This window comes from Schistocerca nitens, chromosome 2 (assembly GCF_023898315.1).
Source record: "Schistocerca nitens isolate TAMUIC-IGC-003100 chromosome 2, iqSchNite1.1, whole genome shotgun sequence".
Taxonomy (NCBI): Eukaryota; Metazoa; Arthropoda; class Insecta; order Orthoptera; family Acrididae; genus Schistocerca; species Schistocerca nitens.
The window spans coordinates 141,819,980-141,844,643 of record NC_064615.1 but is presented as its reverse complement, the minus strand read 5'-3'; the positions used below and the strand labels follow the sequence as shown (position 1 = coordinate 141,844,643).

At 43.0% G+C, this 24,664-nt stretch overlaps 1 protein-coding gene and 1 pseudogene across 1 annotated transcript in view; both read right to left on the bottom strand.

Moving 5' to 3' along the window:
* Window positions 1–24,664, bottom strand: part of LOC126234876 (sialin-like) — a 613,986-nt gene that overhangs the window by 321,282 nt on the left and 268,040 nt on the right. The gene's annotated exons all lie outside the window — the stretch shown is intronic.
* Window positions 9,761–9,878, bottom strand: LOC126238532 (5S ribosomal RNA; annotated as a pseudogene).

The window sequence follows — 24,664 nt, the reverse complement described above, 5'->3', positions numbered from 1 at the left end:
AGACTGTTGGTACTGTACCGCAAGCGCTGCGTTTCTTTTTATTTGTGAAGCCTTTGTAGTGGCCTGTCATAAAAGTTTGTTTTTGTACAGAATAACTGCGTTATGTAATAATTACAGATTTTTGTAATTCTTTTGTTGTTAGGTGGGAAACAACTTTATGTTGCACAAATTTCGTGAATTATATTACTATTTGTTTCAACTTACGATTTGTGATTTTGTTAGTGCATACCTACCGCCTTGGAGCTGTATTTAGTTGATCTCAGTACCCAGAGTGCCCGATCTTCAGCGTTTATCGAGTACATGTCGACTTAACACACCTTTTTTCTATTCATTTTGTTTTGGTTTACTGTGTTCACTGTATGCAGTGTTGCCAACTGTAGCTCTGTGTCTTCTGTTCGTCTTTTGTTTGTTTTGTGGTGTCTGTATACAGTTTAATGTTCTTTCGTTTGTTTTGCGTGTGTGTGTGTGTGTGTGTGTGTGTGTGTGTGTCTGTCTGTTTTCATCCTCTTTCGATGGTCAAAGTGAAGTTGCCAGACCGTTTTAGTAGCTTTTAGTAATGTGGCAGTGAAGAGATGATCCTTGTCCGCCAGTAAACGTGTTCTAGTAAATCTTGTGAGCAGAATGTCACGTAATTTGACCCGCACGCCGAGAGCGCGTCATTTCCGGGCGTTGCCGCGGAAGAGGCTTCGAGCAACGTACGGAAGCTGGAAGTAAAAGACGAAAGATACGTTGGAGGCCATGCCCGCCGAGTCTTTCAGGGTACCGCCTCATGGCTCACGTAAACCAATAATTCCGAAAACTGGTTTAGCGCTACTACAGCTTAAGATGTCACGGTTTTCGTAACTGTTTTTATAGTGCCTAGTTAATGTAACGACGAACGTCGTAAACAGGGGAGGACGTATCTGGTCAGTTGATATAAAATCCGGAACGTAAAACCGTTCTTAGGAAACAGGCTCCGGTCGACTACGTTAAGAACCTGGTCTGATACTGATTTTCCATTAGAGATTCTCTCTTTTTGTCCTTTTTACATTTTTATATCCTATAAGCCAATGTTTTGCCTTTAAAAATCCTTGTATCAGCTACCTGAAAGTACGTGAGCACTGAATAGAAACTGGATGCAACAGTATCAACATTTGCAGTGATCTTCTGTTATATATTGAAATAGCCCTCAGAATTCCTGCTTTCTTGCAATCATGTGTCACGAGGTAACTGTCTCGTCGTTACGTATGGAAGAAGTATTAAAGGTAATATGGAACTACAGTATACGAACTAGGGAACGATATTCGTCCATTCATCATTGCGATGCAGCAATGTATGATGTGGTACTGGAAACTGCTGCTCTAAACAGTTTCAGAAAAGAAGAGAAAAGCTAGTGCCGTTAGTCTGTATGTCAAAAGACCAGAAATCAAGTAAATCAACAGCTCATGTGCTCTGCTTCCTTTCAACACTGTGACAAGTCTGATGTCTACACCATGATGTTGGAGTATGGTATGCTGATCGAGTACGTCGTGGTTTCATTTCTTCTCCTCTTCATGGTCAAATACATCTGATACTACGTCGGCCATGTGACAGCACAAGGCTTAGGCTTTGGAGCGGGGTCTTCTTGCTTAAACTGTAATGTTTAAGTATAACTTTGGATGAAAAAAGTTTGAATATCGGATCACTTTCTAATCTATCGCCTGTCGGTATGCGCACAGCGTAAGCCATGAGTTTTGATCTGTGTGCTCTACAGGAGCCCAAGGCATGGACAGTGTTTCAAGTCCAGAATGAATTTTCACTCGTCAGCGGAGTGTACGCTGATATGAAACTTCCTGACAGATTAAAACAGTCTGCCGGACCGAGACAACAAATATAACTTGAGACCTTTGCTTATCGCGAGCAAGTATTCCACCGACTCACCTACCCAAGCACGACTCACGACCCGTCCTCACACCTTTACTTCCGTCAGTATCTCATCTCCTACCCTCCAAACTGCACAGTTCTCCTGACAAACTTGCAGGACAAGTACTGCTGGAAGGAAGGAAGGCAAAAAAGTTCGAATCTCAGTCCGGCACATAGTTCTATTCTGCCGCGAAGTTTCAATGTTTGGAGTACTTGTCGTCGGATTCTACACGACGAAGGACGTCCTCCTCAAAGTCGATAGTGCGGCGTGTCCGTGGAGCACCACGCTCAACCTTCATAGTTGCGAAAGCACCAGTTTCTCATGGCCGCTGTTGTAGTCGAACGAAAATAATATGTCGTATCATAATTACAACACAGACTGACGGCGGTGCCCTCTGCTCAGTTTCTGTGCCATGCCGTGAAGCGTGGAAGTGATCCCATCTTCCAAAGTAATTTATATCCCAATGGTGCATTTCCAAAATCAGATTTCTTGAAAACAATTACCTAAGAAGTTCCTTCCACAAGCCCTAGAAGCTTGAACACTCTGTACATTGGTCAGGTACAATCCCCGCTGGAAGGTTTCATTACTGGGACTAGAGGCTAGTGCAACGAGCGTGGTCTCATTGGTTAGCGGTGATGCCATCTTCATTTAATGTCATGTATTCATCGGCAGAAGGATGTAGTTGGTTGCCCGGACAAGTTTCTCGAGAATGAAAAACCTGTATCATAAAAAGACTGTCTGATATGCACTTCAATATTAGGTAATACGATTCTGGTCGAAAAGCGAACTAATTTCCGAGTAACGGAACAGCTGAGTCGCAATCGAAACTAAAATCACCATCTGGCCTTTTGAGCATTACAGTATCTGAAATCTTTACACATTGACGCCATAAATCGAACAACGACCAACTTATTCTGTGAAGGGTAACCACCGTTGCTGTCTGGGTTTCTTGTCTAAATGTGAAAATAATATAGCTGACAGCTATAAATACTTATCTATTGAATGGTCGTAGAGAAAAAGATGAGTAAAAAAGTTTTAAAACCGACACAGTCTCTTACCACATCAATCTGTCCTTTATTTCAGTGACAAGGCGTATAAACGAAGGTAGCTTTCGATTCTGAGCAACAGACAACCATCGTGTACTTAACAATTGTCCATTGCACCGATCCTGTGTAGATGTCCGGTGCATTACAGCCGACTTTGACGTTTGTGGTCAGTAAGTTTTCGAGGAAAAATTTTTAACAGTAACTGTTAGCTAGCATCGGTATTACGTGAGTTGCTGCAGATCTGTCCGAGATTCAGATTTTGTAGTCAGTGTTGTATGGTCTTACCAGAACGTTTCCAAAGTCTATATTTCTCGTAATTTATTCTCATCTTTCTCAGAAATGTTCACGTTTTTTATATGAAATTGAGCATGGAGAAAGAAAAGGATGGGTGGGAATTGGTGGCTTCCAGCCGCCCCTGGGGCACTGTGATAACGCAATGACGGAAGAGAAATTAGGTGTCGGGTCAGGACTCGAACTCGGATTTACTGCTTCTCATAAGCGGTTGCCTTAACCGCTTCGGCCATCTGGACACGGTCCCTGACGTACTCAAATTTCCAACTTACCGTACGGCGCAATGTAGCGTCCCCCATTGATCCCATAACCCCCTACTCTCAAGTTCCGGTACGGGTTCAGACGATGTTAGCGCCTCCGCACTGAAAGAGACGTCAAGGAGGCGTAGCGTTCTATGTTTGTTCTGCCAAACGTGGTCGACAGAACTGACATCACTCAAATATATATGCTCCTCATTTTGTGGTGACATTCGTTGGCCTACGCAGTGATCTGATTTGAGCTCACAGGAACTAATTGTATTCAAGTGACCGTGTAACTGCTGGACACTTGTAGAAAGCAATACAAGAAGTCGCGACAATTCTACACGCCATCCCTCACAAATACATGGGCAACGCTCCAACTGATCGTCAGTGATAGCTTTGTAATGCCCAGCGAAGCACACTGAATATCTGGCAGGGCACCAGCACCGAGAAACAGCAAGGGGAAGTAACAGCAATGGAGCGTGCACTCCAGTGTTGTAACAGAGGAAGCAACATGTTTACATGAATGAAAGACAGCGCGTGCAATTAAACACTGACCGATACGTTTGTTTGGCAACAGTCCTCGCATACTGTCACCGTGACATTTATTCATGTGAATGAATCCAGGTTTCGTCTATGTAAAACACTGGCCGCTTCAGTACTGATGTTTCCTTTTTTTCTTTAAAATATAATGTGAAAGGCGACAGTCAATTCACTGTTCGCTGTGTTTTCCCGTAATCTAATCATACCAGGGGGGATCACTCTGGGAACCGAAACTGGGCGTGTTTTACTTTTACTAATTACATTTGATATTGGTCACGCCAAATATATGAAACCGTATTTCCTAAACATGGATGATCACTGTACTGAATTAATGTGGGAGTAAATACAAACACATGCAGCTTGGTGAATTCACGTTGACTCCCTTGAGTCAGCTGCAGCAGAGGCCTGAGGACGGCAGCTGAGTTTAATTTTCAAAACCGGCTTGAGGCACCACTCGGGCGAGACATCATCTGAGTGAGGCGACCTCGCAGTTAGTTCCGTCAGGTTCAGACCCACGTGCAAAGAACGTGTTTGTTCCAGTTTTAGACGCTTAACCGACGGAAAATTTTGAGCAAGAGGGAACAGACTTTGTCTCTCCTGTCTTGTGATCGGAGTAGAAGCCTGGTACCACTGAAAAGTTCGTCTTGTTGATCGGTCGATACGCCCATTCCATGTTTTTTCGGTCTCTGTGCGCGGAGGCCTTGGCAGACTGGTTTTCTTTAGAGAAGTAGCCAGCCGCAGGACAGTCGTAGAAGAGTCGCTGAGGTTCTGTGTGATGAGTACGATGAGCTGTTTCCGTGCGGACTTCGCTGCGATTTTGTCTGGGAGTGGGTACAGATTTCTCGAGTCAGGAGCTCTCTGGGATTTTATAGTCACCTGTTAGAAGCATTATGGGGTTCTCGCAAGTGATAAATTTGCTAGCATTTAACTAGAGTCAGTTGGGACCTAACTTGTTCCTCATCTAGTCACGATTCACTTCATTCTTCGTGATCCCGAGTGAGTTTCGTGTTTCTTTCTGCTGTGAGTCACGAGTCAGTTTGCACGACTAAGCTTTCGCTAGAAAATGGAGAAATTATCTTCAATTATTCTGTGAATATTTGTCTTTGCGAGTGAGTGTACGATCGTCCATGTCAAGTCCCTGAACCACCCCATTCCTTGCTCAGTAATAAAGATTAATACAGATTACCCTTACGAAAGCATAGTGTTAGGATTTTGTACGTGTTCCGTGTTTAATGAAGATCAGGGGTACGTTCGTGTTCGTAAATAAACATCCTTTAAGCATCAATTTAGTTCGTTAATCTTTTCCCCAATGTGCATACGAGCAGGCCTTCCCTCCTTTTGTGATAACTAACCTCATGAACCCTACAAGGCAAAGTTACTGAGAACCATTTAGTAAAGTTTATTTCCTGTTCTATCGATCTAAAGTCCGGTAGTTAGATTTCTGTTGCGTGGTTTCTTTCCTTTTCGATAGAACCCCGATCTAAATTTACTTAATATTTCTGGGACTTCAGACACTTAGGCATTCAGGGGAAGTTAGAGGGAGTTAAGCACTGCTTTGTTAAACAGCAAGCTAGCGGCTACGAACAGTCCATGTTACATGGCGAAAGAGAGTCACACCAAAGAACCAATAACCAATATTTAAACGTTTTGGTTAGTCAATAAACAGTGGGCGTCTTTTAAATGATGTGCGCCTGTTTTGGAACTACACCATCTCGTTCTCAAATTATGAATCCTTAATACTGGTTCCTTTTAAAACGAAATACCATACATGGAACAATTTTTTCTCTGTCTTTTCGTTTTACCGTAGAAGTTCAGTTCTGTGGGACAAGCTTTCATAAAATTTGTATTTCTATGAGTTGTTCGTAATATCAGAGAACTCGCTGCCAATAACAAATTTATTCAGATTGTCAGTGGGATATTCATTGTCTGTACTTCGCTTCTTCTTCTTCTTCTTCATCATCTCTCTTAAATCTGATTTCGTTCACCGTTGTGTTCCTCCCGCCGTTATTCGCAAATCATCGACTTACAAACTTCTACTGCAAGCACGTTCCGTCACCTTTTCCACCAGCACTCCTTTCACGCTCTCCCGGTCAGTGAATTTAATGACTTTAAGTGCAACCCATCGTGGCTGGCCGTGAAGGCATTTTCCGTGATGGATGCTTGCACTATGAGGTGACATGCTTATCGCTTTGAAATGGACGTGGCTATACGTAGACACTCGACCAAGAGCAAGTTTGTCGAGCAATACGTTAACAACGGTTGTTAAGTGTTGGCTTCCAGCAGCCTGAAGCCACAGGCAGATGCAGAGAAAGTCGCCAAATGCCATTATAGACCATAACTCAAGACAACGCCCACAGAAAATTTTGCAGTACGCTTGGGGGAGATTCTCGTAGCATAAACACACTGAGGTGAGAAAATCATGGGATACCTCCTAACATCGTGTCGCACCTCCTTTTGCCCAGCGTAATGGGCATGGATTCAGCAACTCATTGGAAGTCCACTGCAGAAATATTGGGTCATGCTTGCCTTTATCGCCGTCCATATTTGCGAAAGTGTTTCCGGCGCAGGATTTTGTGCACGAACTGACCTCTCGGTTCTGTCACATAAACGTTCTTTGGGATTCATGGAGGGCGATCTGGTTTGCCAAATCATTTGCTCGAACAGTCCAGAATGTTCTTCAAACCGGTAACATGGCGCATTGTCAACCATAAAAATTCCTTTCTTATTTGGGAACATGAAGTCCATAAATGGCTGCAAATGGTCTCCAAGTAGCCGAACATAACAATTTCCAGTCAATGATCGGTTCGGTTGGACCAGAGGACCTATTCCATTCCATGTAAACACAGCCCACTCTTTTATGGAGCCACCACTCTTTGCACAGTGCCCACAGTGCCTTGTAGGATTCATGGCTATGTGGGGCTGCGCCACAATCGAACCGTACCATCATCTCTTGCCAGCTGAAATCGGCACTTATCTGACCACGCCAAGGTTTAGCAGCCGTCTAGGGTCCAACCGATGTGGGCACGAGCTCAGGAGAGGTGTTGCAGGCGATATCGTAGGCACTCGCGTCGGTCATCTGCTGCCATAGCCCATTGACACCAGATTTCGTCGCACTGTCCCAACGGATACGTTCACCGTACATCCCACATTGATTTCTGCAGTTATTTCATGCAGTGCTACCAGTCTTTTAGCACCAACAACTCTACGCAAACGTCGCTGTCTCGGTCGTTATGTGAAGGCCATCGGCCACTGAGTTGCCCGTTGAGAGAGGCAATGCCTGAAATTTAGTATTCTCGGCACACTCTCTATACTGTAGATCTCTGAATATTGAATTTCAAAACTATGTACCATGCATCTAGCTCCAGATACCGTTACGCGTTCAAAGACTGATGATACCCGTCGCAAGACCACAATGATATCGTAAACATTTTCACGTGGTTCTCCTGAGTGCAAATGACAGCTCCGACAATGCACTGCCCTTTTTCACCTTGTGTATACGATACAAACGCCATCTGTATATGTGCAGATCGTTATTCCATAATTTTCGTCGCCTCAGTCTACATAACTGCTAGGCATCGAGAGAGACACATTGCTTCGCGAGAGACATCTCGATTTTAGGCTTCATGAGAGACACTTTGCCGGTAGGCCAGATGTAAGGTACTTCGGAGTTCTCTCAAGACTTCGCTTCTGACTGGACTGTCAGTCATTGGGAGTAACTGTTTCTGACGATAGAAGCTCGGCACAGCCCTAGACCGCAGCCATAGGCAACTGGTGCCCTCGCTAGTGAAAGCCCAGAGCTATCACCTCGCCCCGCCTTCTGAGTGAAATGCACAGCAGCACTCATAAAAGTTCAGCTAACGATGTCACGTTTGTAAATAGGTTTCTCGGGCCAGACGGCGGATGTCACTGTGAAATTTTGACAGTATTTCGTCGGCGCAACTGACCGACATCTTCAGGTACAGCAAACACACTGCTGAGGTTGTCAGCCGGCCGGAGTGGCCGAGCGGTTCTAGGCTCTACAGTCCGGAACCGCGCGACCTCTACGGTCGCAGGTTCGAATCCTGCCTCGGGAATGGATGTATGTGATGTTCTTAGGTTAGTTAGGTTTAAGTAGTTCTAAGTTCTAGGGGACTGATGACCTCAGAAGTTAAGTCCCATAGTGCTCAGGGCCATTTGAACCATTTGAGGCTGTCTCTGAAGCCTCCTATTTATGCCAGTCTGAGAAGAAACTGCTCGGGCGTGAACACACCAAATTCGGTGACCAATAGCGCAGATATCCTGACCGTAGTAAGAGAGATAGCAGACGCTGTCAGTCATACGATGCGCTGCCATCGACCGCCGCAGCAACCTTTTTCGACAGTCACTTGCCGATACACGTATACTAGTCCGTTGGGATAGCCTCAGGCAACACAATGTTACATTTGTCTCAAAACTCAAGCCCATCAGAACTGACCATGATATTTTTATTACATTCTTGGTCGTACTATTCTACGTTTTTAATGTGTGATTGAAAGATATTGTGTCATCATCTTTTTCGTAAAAGGAATCTAAAATCGTTCTAGCTACGATTCAAGGGAGGCGTACAACTTGTAAACAAAACAATTTAAACACAATATATTTTCGTTACTAGAACTGATTTGCTAAACTATTTTACTTTTTAATAGATTATAAATGTCTCATTCAAGTGCAGATTACATATATAATGAACATAATTTACATAAATAAGCATCACATTGTGAAGTGTCACAAATACATCAATAGAGTGTTTACTGCGAATGAAACTTTTTTGTTGTCCTTGTTTCATTGCATCTACACTTTTCTTCAGAATGCGGGAGCTATTTCTAACACATCTTACAAGGAACAAAACAGTGCGCCGTATGTTCGTTCTACTTAACAGATACGCACATTTAACTGTTCTGCGCACATCCACCAACACCTCTCACTAGCGGGAAAATTTCTCTCTACCGCGAAGAGCAGTTTAAGTTTAACTAAAGAGGTATATCGTGAAGTTAGACGTGGTATCTGTACGTTACAGCGCCGGCCGGTGTGGCCTAGCGGTTCTAGGCGCTTCAGTCTGGAACCGCGCGACCGCTACGGTCGCAGGTTCGAATCCTGCCTCGGGCATGGATGTGTGTGATGTCCTTCGGTTAGTTAGGTTTAAGTAGTTCTAAGTTCTAGGGGACTGATGACCTCAGATGTTAAGTCCCATAGTGCTCAGAGCCATTTGAGCCATTTGTACGTTACAGCGCTCTGGGTGACAACTAACAACGCTCGCCCCCATGTTTTGTAACGACAGGCACACAGAATATTTAAGTTGGACAGATACGACAGACGCTGGAAAATCATACGTTTTTGTGATTTAAATATAAAATTGTTTTTGTCTATCATAAATCACATCGCGTGAATGATAAGTATAGTACTAATCACAGTACTGAAACAGTTGGAATGTCGTACTTAGGTAAGTATCAGCATCTTTTCACTTCTAACATTTCTTGTATGTAAGCATCTTATATGTCGAATTCCTACATTGTATTTTCCGGGTCTTCATAGTCATCTGCAACGTCAGCGCTCACTCCGTCTTCAGGCCACGAGCGGGCTACCGGGACCATCCGACCGCCGTATCATTCATTCTCAGTGGAGGATGCGGATAGGAGCACACCGCTCTCCCGGTCGTTATGATGGTATTCTTGACCGAAGCCGCAACTATTCGATGAGTAGCTGCTCAGTTGGCATCACGAGGCTGAGTGCACCCCGAAAAATGGCAACAGCGCACGGCGGCCTGGATGGTCACCCATCCAAGTGCCGACCACGCCCGACAGCGCTTAACTTCGGTGATCTCACGGGAACCGGTGTATCCACTGCGGCAAGGCCGTTGCCCCTCTGCAACGTCAGACAGACGATTTTTTTTAAGCACACCTCTTTACTGCATTTAGTGTGTCCCAATGTACCCTGGCGCTGCAGTCCGGAACCGCGGGACTGCTACGGTCGCAGGTTCGAATCCTGCCTCGGGCATGGGTGTGTGTGATGTCCTTAGGTTAGTTAGGTTTAAGTAGTTCTAAGTTCTAGGGGACTTATGACCTAAGATGTTGAGTCCCATAGTGCTCAGAGCCATTTGAACCATTTTTTGAACCCAATGTACCGACAGTACATCTGTTTCTCCAGAGTTTAATTACAACTAACTGCAACATGCATATTGCTTATGTATGCATCTAAACTCTAATAAAGTCAGTCTTTATTGTTTTGTACAGAATTGCTTTTCAAAACAAAGGGCTAACACAACGCAAGGTAAGCTATATAAAGTGGCAACAAGTGATGACCTATAAATATCCTAATGCAATATGACAAGAAACATGAAAGTGCTCTCTTCCATTAGAACTGATGAAAGCCACACAAGAATCAATATGACACTAGAACAAAAGACTCTGACCCACATAACTGGCAACATGACACTAGAACAAAACACTCCGGCCCACTTAACTGGAATTCTCCTTGATCGCAACCATTGTGAAGTCTTCGATACGGGTACTGAAAAGTTTATTTACGTCTACGCTACTACCGTTTGCTCTCTCTATAAGTACCAATGACCTCTATAAATAGATCTCTTTGATAAATTGGAAGGACGGAACTCACCATCGTGAAACCCGCGAAACGCCTTTCAAGTAAAAGGTGTAATATCTATACCTAAAAGATATAAGGAAATTGTCTTGTATCCGTAGGGTGACATATACAGGTAATTACCCAAATGGGCGTGTTTACATTACAGTAAAGTCACCAGAATAATGCAACAGCTCGCATATCGCGAAGGTCGCACTTGTGCAGGCAGCAAATGAAGAATAATTGCGACGGGCAGCAGAGAAGGTGATTGTAAAACAAACAAATCTATACGATTCCATACTAGTAGACGATTAGCGTCACACAGCATGACGTAGAAAAACTTGGTGACTAAGTTTATATTTGGCTTCAGATATGTCGGCGCCTGGATAACGTCTTGATTACTATATTCAAAGACCAAAGGAGCTACATATGTTACCAGAGATCTTACAATTTATTCTGAACTGAGACGTATTTCTAACAGAATGACTTCCTCCATGCCACTCAGTATAGAATCCGAAAAACATAACTCATCAGAAATTTGCGCTTTTCTCAAACGACACTTAGAAAGCCATGGATCAGTGCAGTTCGGTGTATGCGCTATTTTTTGACTTCTGAAAGGCATTTGACTCGGTTTCATCCCAAAACCTGCTAACGAAACTACGTTGATAAGCGGTATAAAAATAAATTTGTGACTGGACAGATAATTTCTTGGTAAGGAGATGCAGAATGTTATCTTTAGTAGAGATAAGTTCAGGCGTACTCAGGGGAAGTTGCTGGAGCCGTTTGTGATCATATGGTATATCAATGGGATGGCAGACAATATTAACAGTAACCCCAGGCTTACTGCAGATAATGCAAGTATCTATAATGAAGTATTGCCTGAAACAGGCTGCACAAATATTGTTAGATCTCGATAAGATTTCGTAGTGGACTAATAATAACAACTTGCCTTGAAAGTTCAGAGATCTGAAATTGTGCAGTTCAGAAAGCGTAGAAAAGCAGTATCTCTTAGGGTAACAAATTGTAGGGATTATCACACAGGCTAAGTCTTAAGTAAGTCGGGTGTCAGGCTACGGTTTACTGCAGGGATATGGGGAAAGTGCAGTCACTGTACAATGGAGATTGTTTACAAAATATTTTTGTAGTCGACTAACAGACGATACCGAACGTACACGCAGAAGAGCTGTGTATATGGTAATAGGTTTGTTTGACTCATAACCCCAGCTTCGCGGAAACAATGAAAAACATTTCAAAGTATACGTCAAATATCTCGATAAAGACTTCTTATAAAGATTCAAGAACTAGCATTAAATGAGAAATCTAAGAATATACTACAATTTCTTATGAAGAGATCCTGTAGAAACTACGAAGACCACAATTACAACGTGCACAGAGGCAATCCTCAAGCGTTCCATAAGCAAACGAAACAGGAAATAACCCTTCTATGTGATACAGTGGGAAGTACCCTCTTCCATACCGCTCTGCAGTGTAAGTCAGGAAGAAAGGTACACGTTTTGAGTGGCAACAGCATTGGTGATTCTGGATAAAAAACTTCATGTTGACATATGCTCTGTTCCGAATAGTTTCCGAGATAAAGAAACACTGAATAGACATTGTTATTTATGTTCTATATGCTTCAATAAATCGTCATTGTTTAAAACAATTCGAAACGAACAATCTGATACAGGACACATGTGGTCTATCAAGTCAGGAAATTACCTCAGATTGGTCTATATAAACTACCTACGTTGCAGCGTATGCGCGTCGCGAGAGACTTTCAATATTCCCTCGCTCTCGTCGCGCAGACTGGAGAAAAACGAATAGGGCCTTTTTTGTAGGAAATTTAGTGTAGTTTAATTTGTAATGTAAGACGTTTTCACTAGATGTTGAGGCTTTCGAGTTGTTCAAGAAAAGCGTATAAAACTGACAGTAAACGTGTTCTATCTCGGAAACCGTTCGGAATAGGGTATACGTCCAAACGAAGCTTTTTGTTCAGAATCACTAATACTATCTACCCTCAAAGCATGTACCTTTCCTCCTGACACCCTGTAGATGTTCATGTAGAGATTATGTCTGCTGATTGACTGATCCCTTGCTGATATTCGGTGCCTAACCTTACAATCATCTTCAGATTTACATAACGCTGACAATAAAAAGTTTTATTAAGGTACTGAACAGGTGATGTGGTAGCAATAAATATTTAAAATTCAAGTATTACGATAGTAAGACAATAATGTTATAGCAACGTTAATACACACAGAATGACAAAATGACTTCCTCCATGCCAAACAGCATATATTTCGAACACATTGGTCATATGAAATTCGCGCTTTTCTCAATAATGTCCTTCGACCGTTGTGAGTCAACGTCTCTGATCATAGGGAGCCGCAGGGCGACACTTCAGTAGCTGTCCACGATCACGTAGCCTCTGTGGCAGTGGTCCCAGTCACCCCGCAAGGGGTAAAATGAAAATTTTGAAGGGATAAAAACAAAATGTTTTCGCTGGAGATTTAATGGCCACTCTAATTTAATTTGTTAAAAATAATCTCCATTGTCAAAATGTCGATGTACTTTAATATATCATCAGCAGCAGCAACAACAGCCATTTGATATACACATTGGATAAAAGCCTCCTCCAGATATTTCCATGTACTGTGATTTCAGCGATATGAAACAACGTTGCTCCTGCATATCTTCTAATGCCATTTATTGTTCTTCCATAAGTTTGCCTTCGGGGTCTTTTATTATTTATTAGAATCCAGGAAAGAACTTCCTTTGGCTATCTGAGATCCATCTTCCCAGCTAATGTCCAGTCCACTTCCATTTTGCCTTCATCACAGTTGCCTCCCGTTCCAATCTGTTCCATAATTCATTTATTTGCTTTCCTGTCTCTGCAGTCATTTGGAAGGTACATCTCTTCATTAGTCGGTGAGCCACCCTCAAATTTTGAACAGTGCCACTACTATGAGTCAAATCTGATAATACGATCTGTTTGTTAAAGTTCAATTTCATACACATTAAAATTTCATTTTTCAAAATTTATTTACTTTATCAATAGAGCCCAATGTCAGTTTTACACTTCTATTTATTGCTTTTGCTACCCATCCAGTGGTAATTAATCCTAATACTTTTTTTCTTAGATTCCGAAACCGGGCCTTGTTTCTAAGAGCAGGTTTAGTGGAGGAAGGAGTATTTTGGGGTAGAAGGTAACACACTATAAACAGGTTTTCATACAGCAGAACTGGCATTGTTTTAGCGAATACTCCGTCGTTATTATCTATTATTATTGGAAGAAGTCTTAAGAATACAACTCCGATTCGCCACGACTTACCGGTGGGGAAGTGGAATGAAAACAAAAGTAAACAACTGAATGAGCTTGGGGCATGAATCATGATGTGCAGCTACATACGTCAAGCCAGATATAAAAAAAATAATTATTAGGAATAAGTAGAAGCGAACACTCCGTGACTCATTAGTTTTAGATTCATTGAAGAACGTAGAAAACGCGTGAGTTTTAGATGTCTGATTACTAACTACACTGCCAGGAAACATTCACAGCACCAAGAAGGAGCTGTGCGACATAAACGGAAGTAGATAGGCGTGTTCCTACATCTGAAAGACGACAATGTCTGTTCACATTTCGCGCCAGTAGCGTAAGAGTGGGGCTTGTAGCGTCGCTATGAGGATACAAATCAGGGTTGCTTTAGACAAACGCTGTAACGGTCGCGAGCGTCAGTTGCCTTTGAGATTTGAGACGCTAAGTTGACGTTAGTCAAGAATGTCTTTAAGGCGACAAAGACGCCTTTATCAACACCTCATTGAGTTTGAACGAGGTCGTGTAATAGGGCTACGAAAATCTGAATGTTCCTTCAGCGATACTGCAGAAATACTTGGCAGGAATGAAGCCACTGTTCCTGATTGCTGGCAGCGGTGGTCACAGGAATGTACGGTGGCATGAAGACCACCGTGTTCGATGAATGACTCTGGCGCATCGTACTGCATCTGCGACAGCAATTTGATCGCAGTTGGCGCCACAGTAACACGACGAACTGTTACAAATCTGTTACTTCAAGGACAGCTCCTAGGCAAACCCTCTGTAGCGTGCAATCCACTGACCCCAAACCACCGCCATTTCTGACTTCTGTAGTGTGAAACGAAGGATCATTGGAGGGCACGGTGGAGGTCTGTTGTGATTTCTAATGAGAGCTGGTTCTGTCTCGCTGTCAGCGATGGCCGTGCGTTGGTTAGGATTAGGCCAGTTGAAGTGTTGCAAGAGACCTGTCTGCGTGCTAGACTCACTGGAAATACACCTGGACTTACGGTCTGGGTTGCGATTACATATAACAGCAGCAGCACTTTCGTGGCATCTCAGGAACTCTGAGTGCACATTTGTACGTAATTCTAGTCATTCTACCTTTTGTGCTGCCATTCATGAACAGCGTTCTAAGGAGTGATTTCGACAGGATACGCTCGCCCACATACCGCTGTTGTAACCCAAACGCAACATGCTCTACAGAGTGTCGACATGTTGCCTTAGCCTGTTCGATCACCAGATCTGTCTCCAGCTGAGCACCTATGGAACATCACCAGACGACAACTCCTGCGTCATCCACAAACAGCGTTAACGGCACCTGTATTGATCGACCAAGAGGAATGGGCATGGAACTCCACTCTACAAACTGCCAACCGGCGGAGAATGGCAATTGAATCTCAATGTAGACAAGTGTGCACGAATACATACAAAGAAAGATCCTTTATCATTTAGCTACAATATAGCACGTCAGCAACTGGAAGCAGTTAATTCCGTAAATTATCTGGGAGTAGGCATTAGGAGTGATTTGAAATGGAATGATCATACAAAGTTCATCGTCGGTAAAGTGGATGCCAGACTGAGATTCATTGGAAGAATCGTAAGGAAATGCAATCCAAAAACAAAGGAAGTAGGCTACAGTACGCTTGTTCGCCCACTGCTTCAATATTGCTCACCAGTGTGGGATCCGTACCAGATAGGGTTGATAGAAGAGATAGAGAAGATCCAACGGAGAGCAGCGCGCTTCGTTACAGGATCATGTAGTAATCGCGAAAGCGTTACGGAGATGATAGATAAACTCCAGTGGAAGACTCTGCAGGAGAGACGCTCAGTAGCTCGGTACGGGCTTTTGTTGAAGTTTCGAGAACATACCTTCACCGATGAGTCAAGCAGTATATTGCTCCCTCCTACGTATATCTCGCGAAGAGAGGTGAGGATAAAATCAGAGAGATTAGAGCCCACACAGAGGCATACCGACAACCTTTCTTTCCACGAACAATACGAGACTGGAATAGAAGGGAGAACCGATAGAGGTACTCAAAGTACCCTCCGCCACACACGGTCAGGTGGCTTGCGGAGTATGGATGCAGATGTAGATGAACACAACGAAAAGTGAGAGGTCATCCACATGAGTGCTAAAAGGAACTCAAACTTCGGTTACACGATGAATCAGTCTAATCTAAAACCCGTAAATTCATCTAAATACCTAGGTATTAGAGTTACGAAGAACTTAAATTGGAAGGAACACATAGAAAATGTTGTGGGGAAGGCTAACCAAAGACTACGTTTTATTGCCAGGACACTTAGAAAATGTAACAGACCTACTAAGGGGACTGCCTACACTACGCTTGTCCGTCCTCTTTTAGAATACTGCTGCGCGGTGTGGGATCCTTACTAGGTAGGACTGACGGAGTACACCCAACACGTTCAAAGAAAGGCAGTACGTATTGTATTACCGCGAAATATGGGACAGAGTGTCACAGAAATGATACAGGATTTGAGCTGGAAATTACTAAAAGAAAGGCGTTTTTCGTTGCTGCGGAATCTTCTCACGAAATTCCAATCACCAACTTCCTCCTCTGAATGCGAAAATATTTTGTTGACACCGACCTACATAGGGAGGAACGATCACCACTATAAAATAAGAGAAATCAGAGCTTGTACGGAAAGATTTAGGTGTTCATTCTTTCCGCGCGCTGTACGAGATTGGAATAATAGAGAATTGTAAAGGTGGTTCGATGAACCCTCTGCCAGGCACTTAAATGTGATTTGCAGAGTATCCATGTAGATGTAGATGTAGAACACAATTTATGAACATTCTGGCGGTTACACCGATTATTAACGTGCCAGCATTTCACATATGCAATGGCGTATCTCACGCTGACATTAACTTGTGATCTTGCAATGTTAATTGCTTAAATATTTTACGTAGACAAATGTATTCCCGAAATTTCATTATTCTATATCAATTATTTTTTGGTGTTACGATTTTTTCTGTCAGTGTAGATTAAAAAGTTTGTCTCTTTATACATAAGAGTGATCTTTTTCTTACATCTAATTCTGAATTAGGTACGAAACTTTATTTAGGTACTGGATGACATTTGATCTTGTTCAGCGATAACGTCTCAGAAACGTTGGAAAGCAATGCTGTGTGTGCAGTTATTCGATATACAAGACGACTCAGGAGCCGCTGCATTTGTATAGTGACGTGTTCGCTGGTTGCTGGGAGTCAGAGAGCTGGTGATTATGTGGCAGTTTCCATAAGATAGTTTATGAGTGCGCGGCCGTCCTAGCTTGTGTACAGGAGCGGCAGTAGGAGCTGCGTAGTGTGTTGTGCACAGCCGAGCTGGCAGTGTAACCGGTTCTAAGCTGCGTTGCAACGCTAACGCCTGCTTCTGCAGATGCACAAACAACCTCAATACATCGAGCATACCAGAAGGCTGCACGTCAAAGTGTTCGACGCCAGCTGTCGAGTTGCCAACGGATGTTATTTCATGGTTGTTTGAAATTAACGGTACGACATCACTGGAGGTTTTCCATTTTTTTTTTTTTTTTCGTGATGAAGTTTGTTTGTTCCTTTCTTCTTAACGGCGTTCTTAATGATGTTGTGGTCCCACATGTTCAAATTTTTTTTCTGGTTATTGGTTGTTGCCTGGATTGCTAGTTCCCCCATAAAATAAGATAGAAAAACCAGCTGTTATTAGGCCTTGGTTATATCTGTAGATGTCGCGGAGTACGTGATGTCTTACAAGCAAGTTCTAGTTGATCAAGAAATCTTATAACTTCAGGGACTTATTTTACTTTCGTGCCTTTAAATTTTTTTTCTTATCTCAGGAACTTTTAAATTTCATAAATTATATTAAATCTGCAATTCACATTTGTATCTTTTGATAAAAAATTAAAGTTGCTAATTCCAGGTATTTATCTTATGTATATTTCATATATTTCTAAAGGTTGATCTAACATCAGAAATTGTGAAATTAAAATTTATTAAATTTGTTACAAGGTAAAGTGTTGATGCTACTACAGTTTAGTTAAAGCTCTGATGTTATTTTTTAATGGGACTAGACACGGGAATAAGGACATTGCAAATTTTAAATGCTTGTCCAGCAGCTTTTACTTATTATCATCACGTAGACTTCCCCGGTGTTTTAACTGATGAAATTCTTGTAGGGCCTTGTGGTGTGCGTACTGTAAGACCTTCGGTACACACACCAACAGATTATTTGACTTGCCGCTCTAGCGAAGTAGGCGAGTGTCAGCAATACGTCTCGTGGTCTTATCGTGGCGTGTTTATCTTCTGCCGTTAGGTCAGACGATAGAAATGCCACTTGCACACTTAGAGTAGCAGATTGACGGTGACCAACTTTAAACAGAACTTGATTAATTTTCGCACACATTTATTAAAATAATAAAAATCATAGATATTACGTAACTTGATTCTGGATGCTGTTTACAATTGACAATCTGAAGTTCCTTTGGTCTTGGTACGTTAATCTTATTCTCACATATCTGTGATACTTGACAAAGTGTCTATACATTTATCTTCATGGCTATGTACAGGAATATGATAATCTTATTAGGCGCAGACTGAAACTTGACTATAGACTGGTACAGACAAATGTGGACTGGTACAGACTGGTGCAGATCAATGCAGACTAATGCAGACTGACTAATCGGAGGTCTGTACACTCGTTATAATACCTCGAGTGTTCAGGTATCACTGCGCGAGTGTGGTCCGCGAGGAGAAAAGGTTCTACGTTAGCAGCAATCTCATTGGCTGCGAGACATATTAATACGCGGATCGGCGGAAGCAGAATTTGGCCTGTCTCTAAGACAGCGCCATCTCGTAGTGCGGAGACGGACGAGCGCTGAGCCTGCACTGTTGTGCTTAGTGGGGCGCGCTCTAGTGGGAAAGTTGTGTACGCGCTGACTACGCGCAACTATGTACACAACAGATCTGCAGTTGGATCACACAACCATCTAGACCCAATATTTCACCGCTACATCTGGGGCCACCATCTTCGGGAGACATCATGGTTTAGTAACCTTGCCGGAACTGCCAGCTTTCACCATAGGGGTGCTGTAATATCACTTATGTTATGGGGCAGTAGCAACGATTTCTCGTGCGCGCGATGTTCCAATGCGTAGATAACACGGCTGCCGTTCACGCTTTGAGTTAGTTCTGGAGAGATTGGCGAACAGCGCTGTCACCTCAAGATGGAAATCCAGACGTACTGTTGAAACATGGTGCCTAGATGGTTTCATGATTCAGGAGCAGACCCGACAAGAATATCATCAGCTCCTACTTATTGTTGTAATAAATACCAAATGGTATCTACTTATGAAATAATGTAAGGCAGAAGGAGAACAACCAGCAAGCTCCACTTCCTCATTTTTATAAAGTACCTATATTCATTGGGTTTGCAATATTTAGCAGCTTTTTTCCGGTATTCCTTATGAATAAGCACTAAATGCGTAATTTAGATTTGTTAAAGTATTTTGTCATTAGGTCATAGATATCGACTGTTCCTGATTGCGATAAGAGTCGTGCTAGAAACAGTGAGAAATTATGTATATGCCCGCTATGCAGAAGTGGCCACTGATCGCCTGGGAAAGAAAACAATCCGTCGTATTCCTACGTAGAGGGATCGAATTTAAAACTTTATGAAGAATATCGTGAAATGAGCCTAAATTTAGTTTCTGTCGGTACATCTACCTTCTTTCTGTCTCAATGTTCCTGGGATTCATAACGTTCGTTGTGACTGTGGCCGCTGTTACATTGGACAGGTTTCGTGTAAAATGTCGGAACGTTCTATAGACCATTCCGTAGTCGCAGTCAGCATATGAACGGGAACCCTACTTCTTCAAGGTGTGGCCACACCTCACTTTACGCGTACTATTGCGGGTTTGGCGCAGTAATTCGGGCACCCCAACTTTTGTGTTAGAAGAAGAGCCAACACCGTGTTACGAGTGGAGGCCGAAATGCACGCGTTTTAGCTCACGCTGGCTGGCGTGAGGAGGGAAGAACAATATTGACGTGAGATCTGGAACATGTCAAGGAATGAGAATTCAGAAATCTGACGTATTTAGTTTGATACTTAACTTTAATCCATTAATGATGAACGTCGCTCTTGACGGTACATGATTCACAATATTTTCTGTTCAGAATACATTCTTGAAGTTATTACTTATAGTAACTGAATATGGCGCCTTGCTAGGTCGTAGCAAATGACGTAGCTTAAGGCTATGCTAAACTGTCGTCTCTGCAAATGAGAGCGTATGTAGACAGTGAACCATCGCTAGCAAAGTCGGCTGTACAACTGGGGCAAGTGCTAGGGAGTCTCTCTAGACGAGACCTGCCGTGTGGCGGCGCTCGGTCTGCAATCACTGATAGTGGCGACACGCGGGTCCGACTTATACTAACGGACCGCGGCCGATTTAAAGGCTACCACCTAGCAAGTGTGGTGTCTGGGGGTGACACCACATCAACCTTCTTTGCTGAATCTTGAACCAGGTAGCATTGCTCGGTGGGTGTTCGTTCCAGCGTTGCCACCACTTGGATATCACCTCGGAAGAACTGATAACTTCTGAATCAACTCAGGGTGGTTTCCGCGATTTCGGATGAGCTGTTCGTGGGCCTTGTAGGATGTCGTACAAGGGACAGTTCTTATGACATGCGATCTGCTGGAGCAAGTTTATCTAAGCCGCTTTCCTCCTTAATCACGTGGAGCAGTATTAGCTAGGACAGACGCTGAGTGGGGGTAGATCTAAAAGTCCCAGTGATAGCTCTCATGGCTTCATTAAGCTACACGTAAATCTTCGTTGTGTGGGCACTGTTTTCCCATAGCAGAACGCGATATTCTCCAGCAGAATACGCAGGAGAGAGTGCAGTGGGGCGTAAAGTATTGGCGTCCGCACCCCAGCTGCTTCGGCAATCATGCGAAATAGATTCACTCTTGAGTCAAGTTTCTTAGTTAACTTGATGCACTGCTGTTTGAAAGTCAACGGCCGATCCAGAGTGATTCCTAGTTATGTTCTGTTGTAGTTATACGGTACTTCTATTCCGTCAAAAGTCACATGTAGATTCCGTTGAGCTTCTTTGTTATTTGGATGGAACCCAGTAATCCCAGTTTTATTCGCGTTAGGATGAAGTCTTCATGTATGCAAATAACCACTCAATTTTGTTACCTCAGTGCTGCGTTGCTGCATTGTCGTCACGAAATCATTACGTCTGTTAATGAAACGTGTGCAATATGATGCTTCCGACAATACCTGCAATACGCTATTGGAAAATGGCAAAACTGAAGACTTCTAAAGTGGTGACAATAGAAACACATTTTCGTCGAACACTGTCTGGTGGAAGCGAAGTCACATAAGCAGATGCCATGCTATGGACGAACTTAAATCACGAGCATATTAAGGCCAGAGCAGCTGTATTTCACATGCTGGTGAATTAACCAGTTCTTTCGAGCGCCGAAACGGTTTAGCAGACCCATTTTAAATCCTGAACGACGCCGACTAACACAGTTTAAGCGCTTACATTCCACATAATTCTTTGAGTGATGCTCAGATATTTTTCAGCCAATAATTTCCCCATCATACCTCGCTCAGTTTAAAAAGCCACGGCCGGCCGAGGTGGCCGAGCGGTTCTAGGAGTTACAGTCTGGAACCGCGCGACCGCTACGTTCGTAGGTTCGAATCCTGCCTCGGGCATGGATGTGTGTGATGTCCTTAGGTTAGTTAGGTTTAAGTAGTTCTAAGTTCTAGGGGAGTGATGACCACAGTAGTTAAGTCCCATTGTGCTCAGAGCCATTTGAACCAGCCAATAAGCCACGTCTGCAAAATACTAACACGAATTCTTTGCAGACGAATGGAAAAACTGGTAGAAGCCGACCTCGGGGAAGATCAGTTTGGATTCCTTAGAAATGTTGGAACACGTGAGGCAATACTGACCCTACGACTTATCTTAGAGAATAGATTAAGGAAAGGCAAGCCTACGTTTCTAGCATTTGTAGACTTAGAGAAAGCTTTTGACAATGTTGATTGGAATACTCTCTTTCATATTCTGAAGGTGGCTGGGGTAAGATACAGGGAGCGAAAGGCTATTTACAATTTTCACACAAAGCAGATGACCGTTTTAAGAGTCTTCGGACATGATAGGGAAGCAGTGGTTGGGAAGGGAGTGAGACAGGGTTGTAGCCTATCCCCTATGTTATTCAATCTGTATATTGAGCAAGCAGTAAAGGAAACAAAAGAAAAATTCGGAGTAGGCATTAAAATCCGTGGAGAAGAAATAAAAATTTTGAGGTTTGCCGACGACATTTTAATTCTGTCAGAGACAGCAAAGGAACTGTAAGAGCAGCTGAACGGAATGGACAGTGTTTTGAAAGGAGGATATAAGATGAACATCAACAAAAGCAAAACGATAATAATGGAATGTAGTCCAATTAAATCGGGTGATGCTGCGGGAACTAGATTAGGAAATGAGACGCTCAAAGTAGTAAATGAGTTTTGCTATTTGGGGAACAAAATAACTCACGATGGTCGAAGTAGAGAGGATATAAAATGTAGACTGGCAATGGCAAGGAAAGCGTTTCTGAAGAAGAGAAATTTGTTAACATCGAGGTGCGATTTAAGTGTCAGGAAGTCGTTTCTTAAAGTATTTGTATGGAGTGTAGCCATGTATGGAAGTGAAACGTGGGCGATAAACAGTTTAGACAAGAAGAGAATAGAAGCTTTCGAAATGTGGTGCTACAGAAGAATGCTGAAGGTCTGATGGGTAGATCACATAACTAATGAGGAGGTATTGAACAGAACTGGGGCGAAGAGAAATTTGTGGCACAACTTGACTAGAAAAAGGGATCGGTTGGTAGGACATATTCTGAGGCATCAAGGGATAACCAATTTAGTATTGGAGGGCAGCTTGCAGGGTAAAAATCGTGGAGGGAGACCAAGGAATGAATGCGCTAAGCAGATTTAGAAGGATGTAGGTTGCAGTCGGTACTGGGAGATCAAGAAGTTTGCACAGGATAGGGTAGCATAGAGAGCTGCATCAAACCATTCTCTGGACTGAAGACCACAACAACCTCGCTATTGAAGTCGTCTGAAGATTCTTACCGATAATACGGGTATTCATACTATGGTACGTAATCTGGTGGCACAAGATCCCTGTGGCTCAGCGCCGTAATTTTCCTCACTTGAAGCGTAAAACAACGGCGGCCTCTGGATTGGTGACAGCACAGATAGCCATCTTTTTGTCGCTTAATGGAGGCCTTCGTACGGCTGTCCAAATGCCGTAAGTTATGTTGGTCTTTTACGCCGTGAGCTATTGAGGAAACTCACCACGCTACGCTGTCTGAGCAAGGGATCGTCTCGGAATGTCGATACTGTTCGCTGCCAGATGCAGCGAGAAACAAATTCATCGATCTCGGCGTTTGTCCTCTGGTCACCTTTACATCATTCCAGTGTTCCACGTCGTCTGTCTGTCAGAACTATGTCTCACACCCTCCCTCCTTTATTAGGAGATTGATGAGCCTTACATAACGGTACTTGACGTATCTTATTTCCATTGAAACCTGTTGACACCATTTCAAAAGGACGTTTGGTTGTCACACTTGGCAGACACGTGATACACGCCGTGGGAAACAGACAGCGCCATTACATTTTCTGTAGTTACACTCGAAAATTGATATCAAAACAATACTGAATTCAAATTTTTACGGTGTGTATAGCTTAACATCTAATAATTTGTTAATACACTCTCATGGCAGTAATATATCTGAAAATGCACGCGGTGACAACCAAAACCTGTTATTCAGTACAATAATTTTGATACTATCGATTGAGTTAACCATTCTAAAACAATTTTACAGAGACGTTTCACAGTAGTAGTCACAAAAGCCGCTAACATATGGCGCTACCTATAAATAGAACTCCGAAGTCCAGAGCGATCAGTTCCAACGTTGAAACATGAAAAGAGGTTAGCGTACCTTGATGTGAAAACCGTTCGCTAGCTCATCACCAAATTCAAAAGGACAGGAAGCGCGGCTGATTACGTAGAGGGGAATGTTGGTCCCAGACCCCAGGCTGGAAACGTCGCTACAATTTCTGGATTTAGCCTGTTCAGCAACGTCCGAGGAATTCCATCCCTAGAACTACTGCTTAGACTGGTTTGAATCTTTCCAGCACACATACAATACAAAGAAAGGCTACAAATGTTTTCAGTCAAAATCTGTAGTCCTCTGATCATATCCATGCCCACTGTACAACAAAGGACTGACTTTGTGAACTAGATTTTAGCGATGATGATTTGATGCTGTTTGCATCCTATTCGCTGAAGAAGAACATCTCCACCTAAATGGAGTCGTGAAGAAACTGGCGATTCTGGTGTTCCTTGAATATCCATTTGTTTGAAGCGAAATCACTGCATTCTCACAGAGTTACTACTTAAGCTGCGGTATGCAGTAGAGGCATTGTCGGTCCTTTTGCATGCGATAATGTATAAGTAGTAACAGTCACGTTACAATTTTGGAAGCCATATAGTAAGCATTGAAGATCGACCAGCCACCGAGTCGTTCATGCAGGATGGGGCCCGACCACGTCGCACCGAACAGGCATTTCGCTTTCTCGTAGAATATTTCGGGAATAGAGTAACTGCACTGCATTATCCCAAATTTACTGGCCTCCACATTCACCCGATCTGACTGTTTGCGATTACTTTTTGTGAGGTAGAATCAAAGATACTCTCTAATGGAAC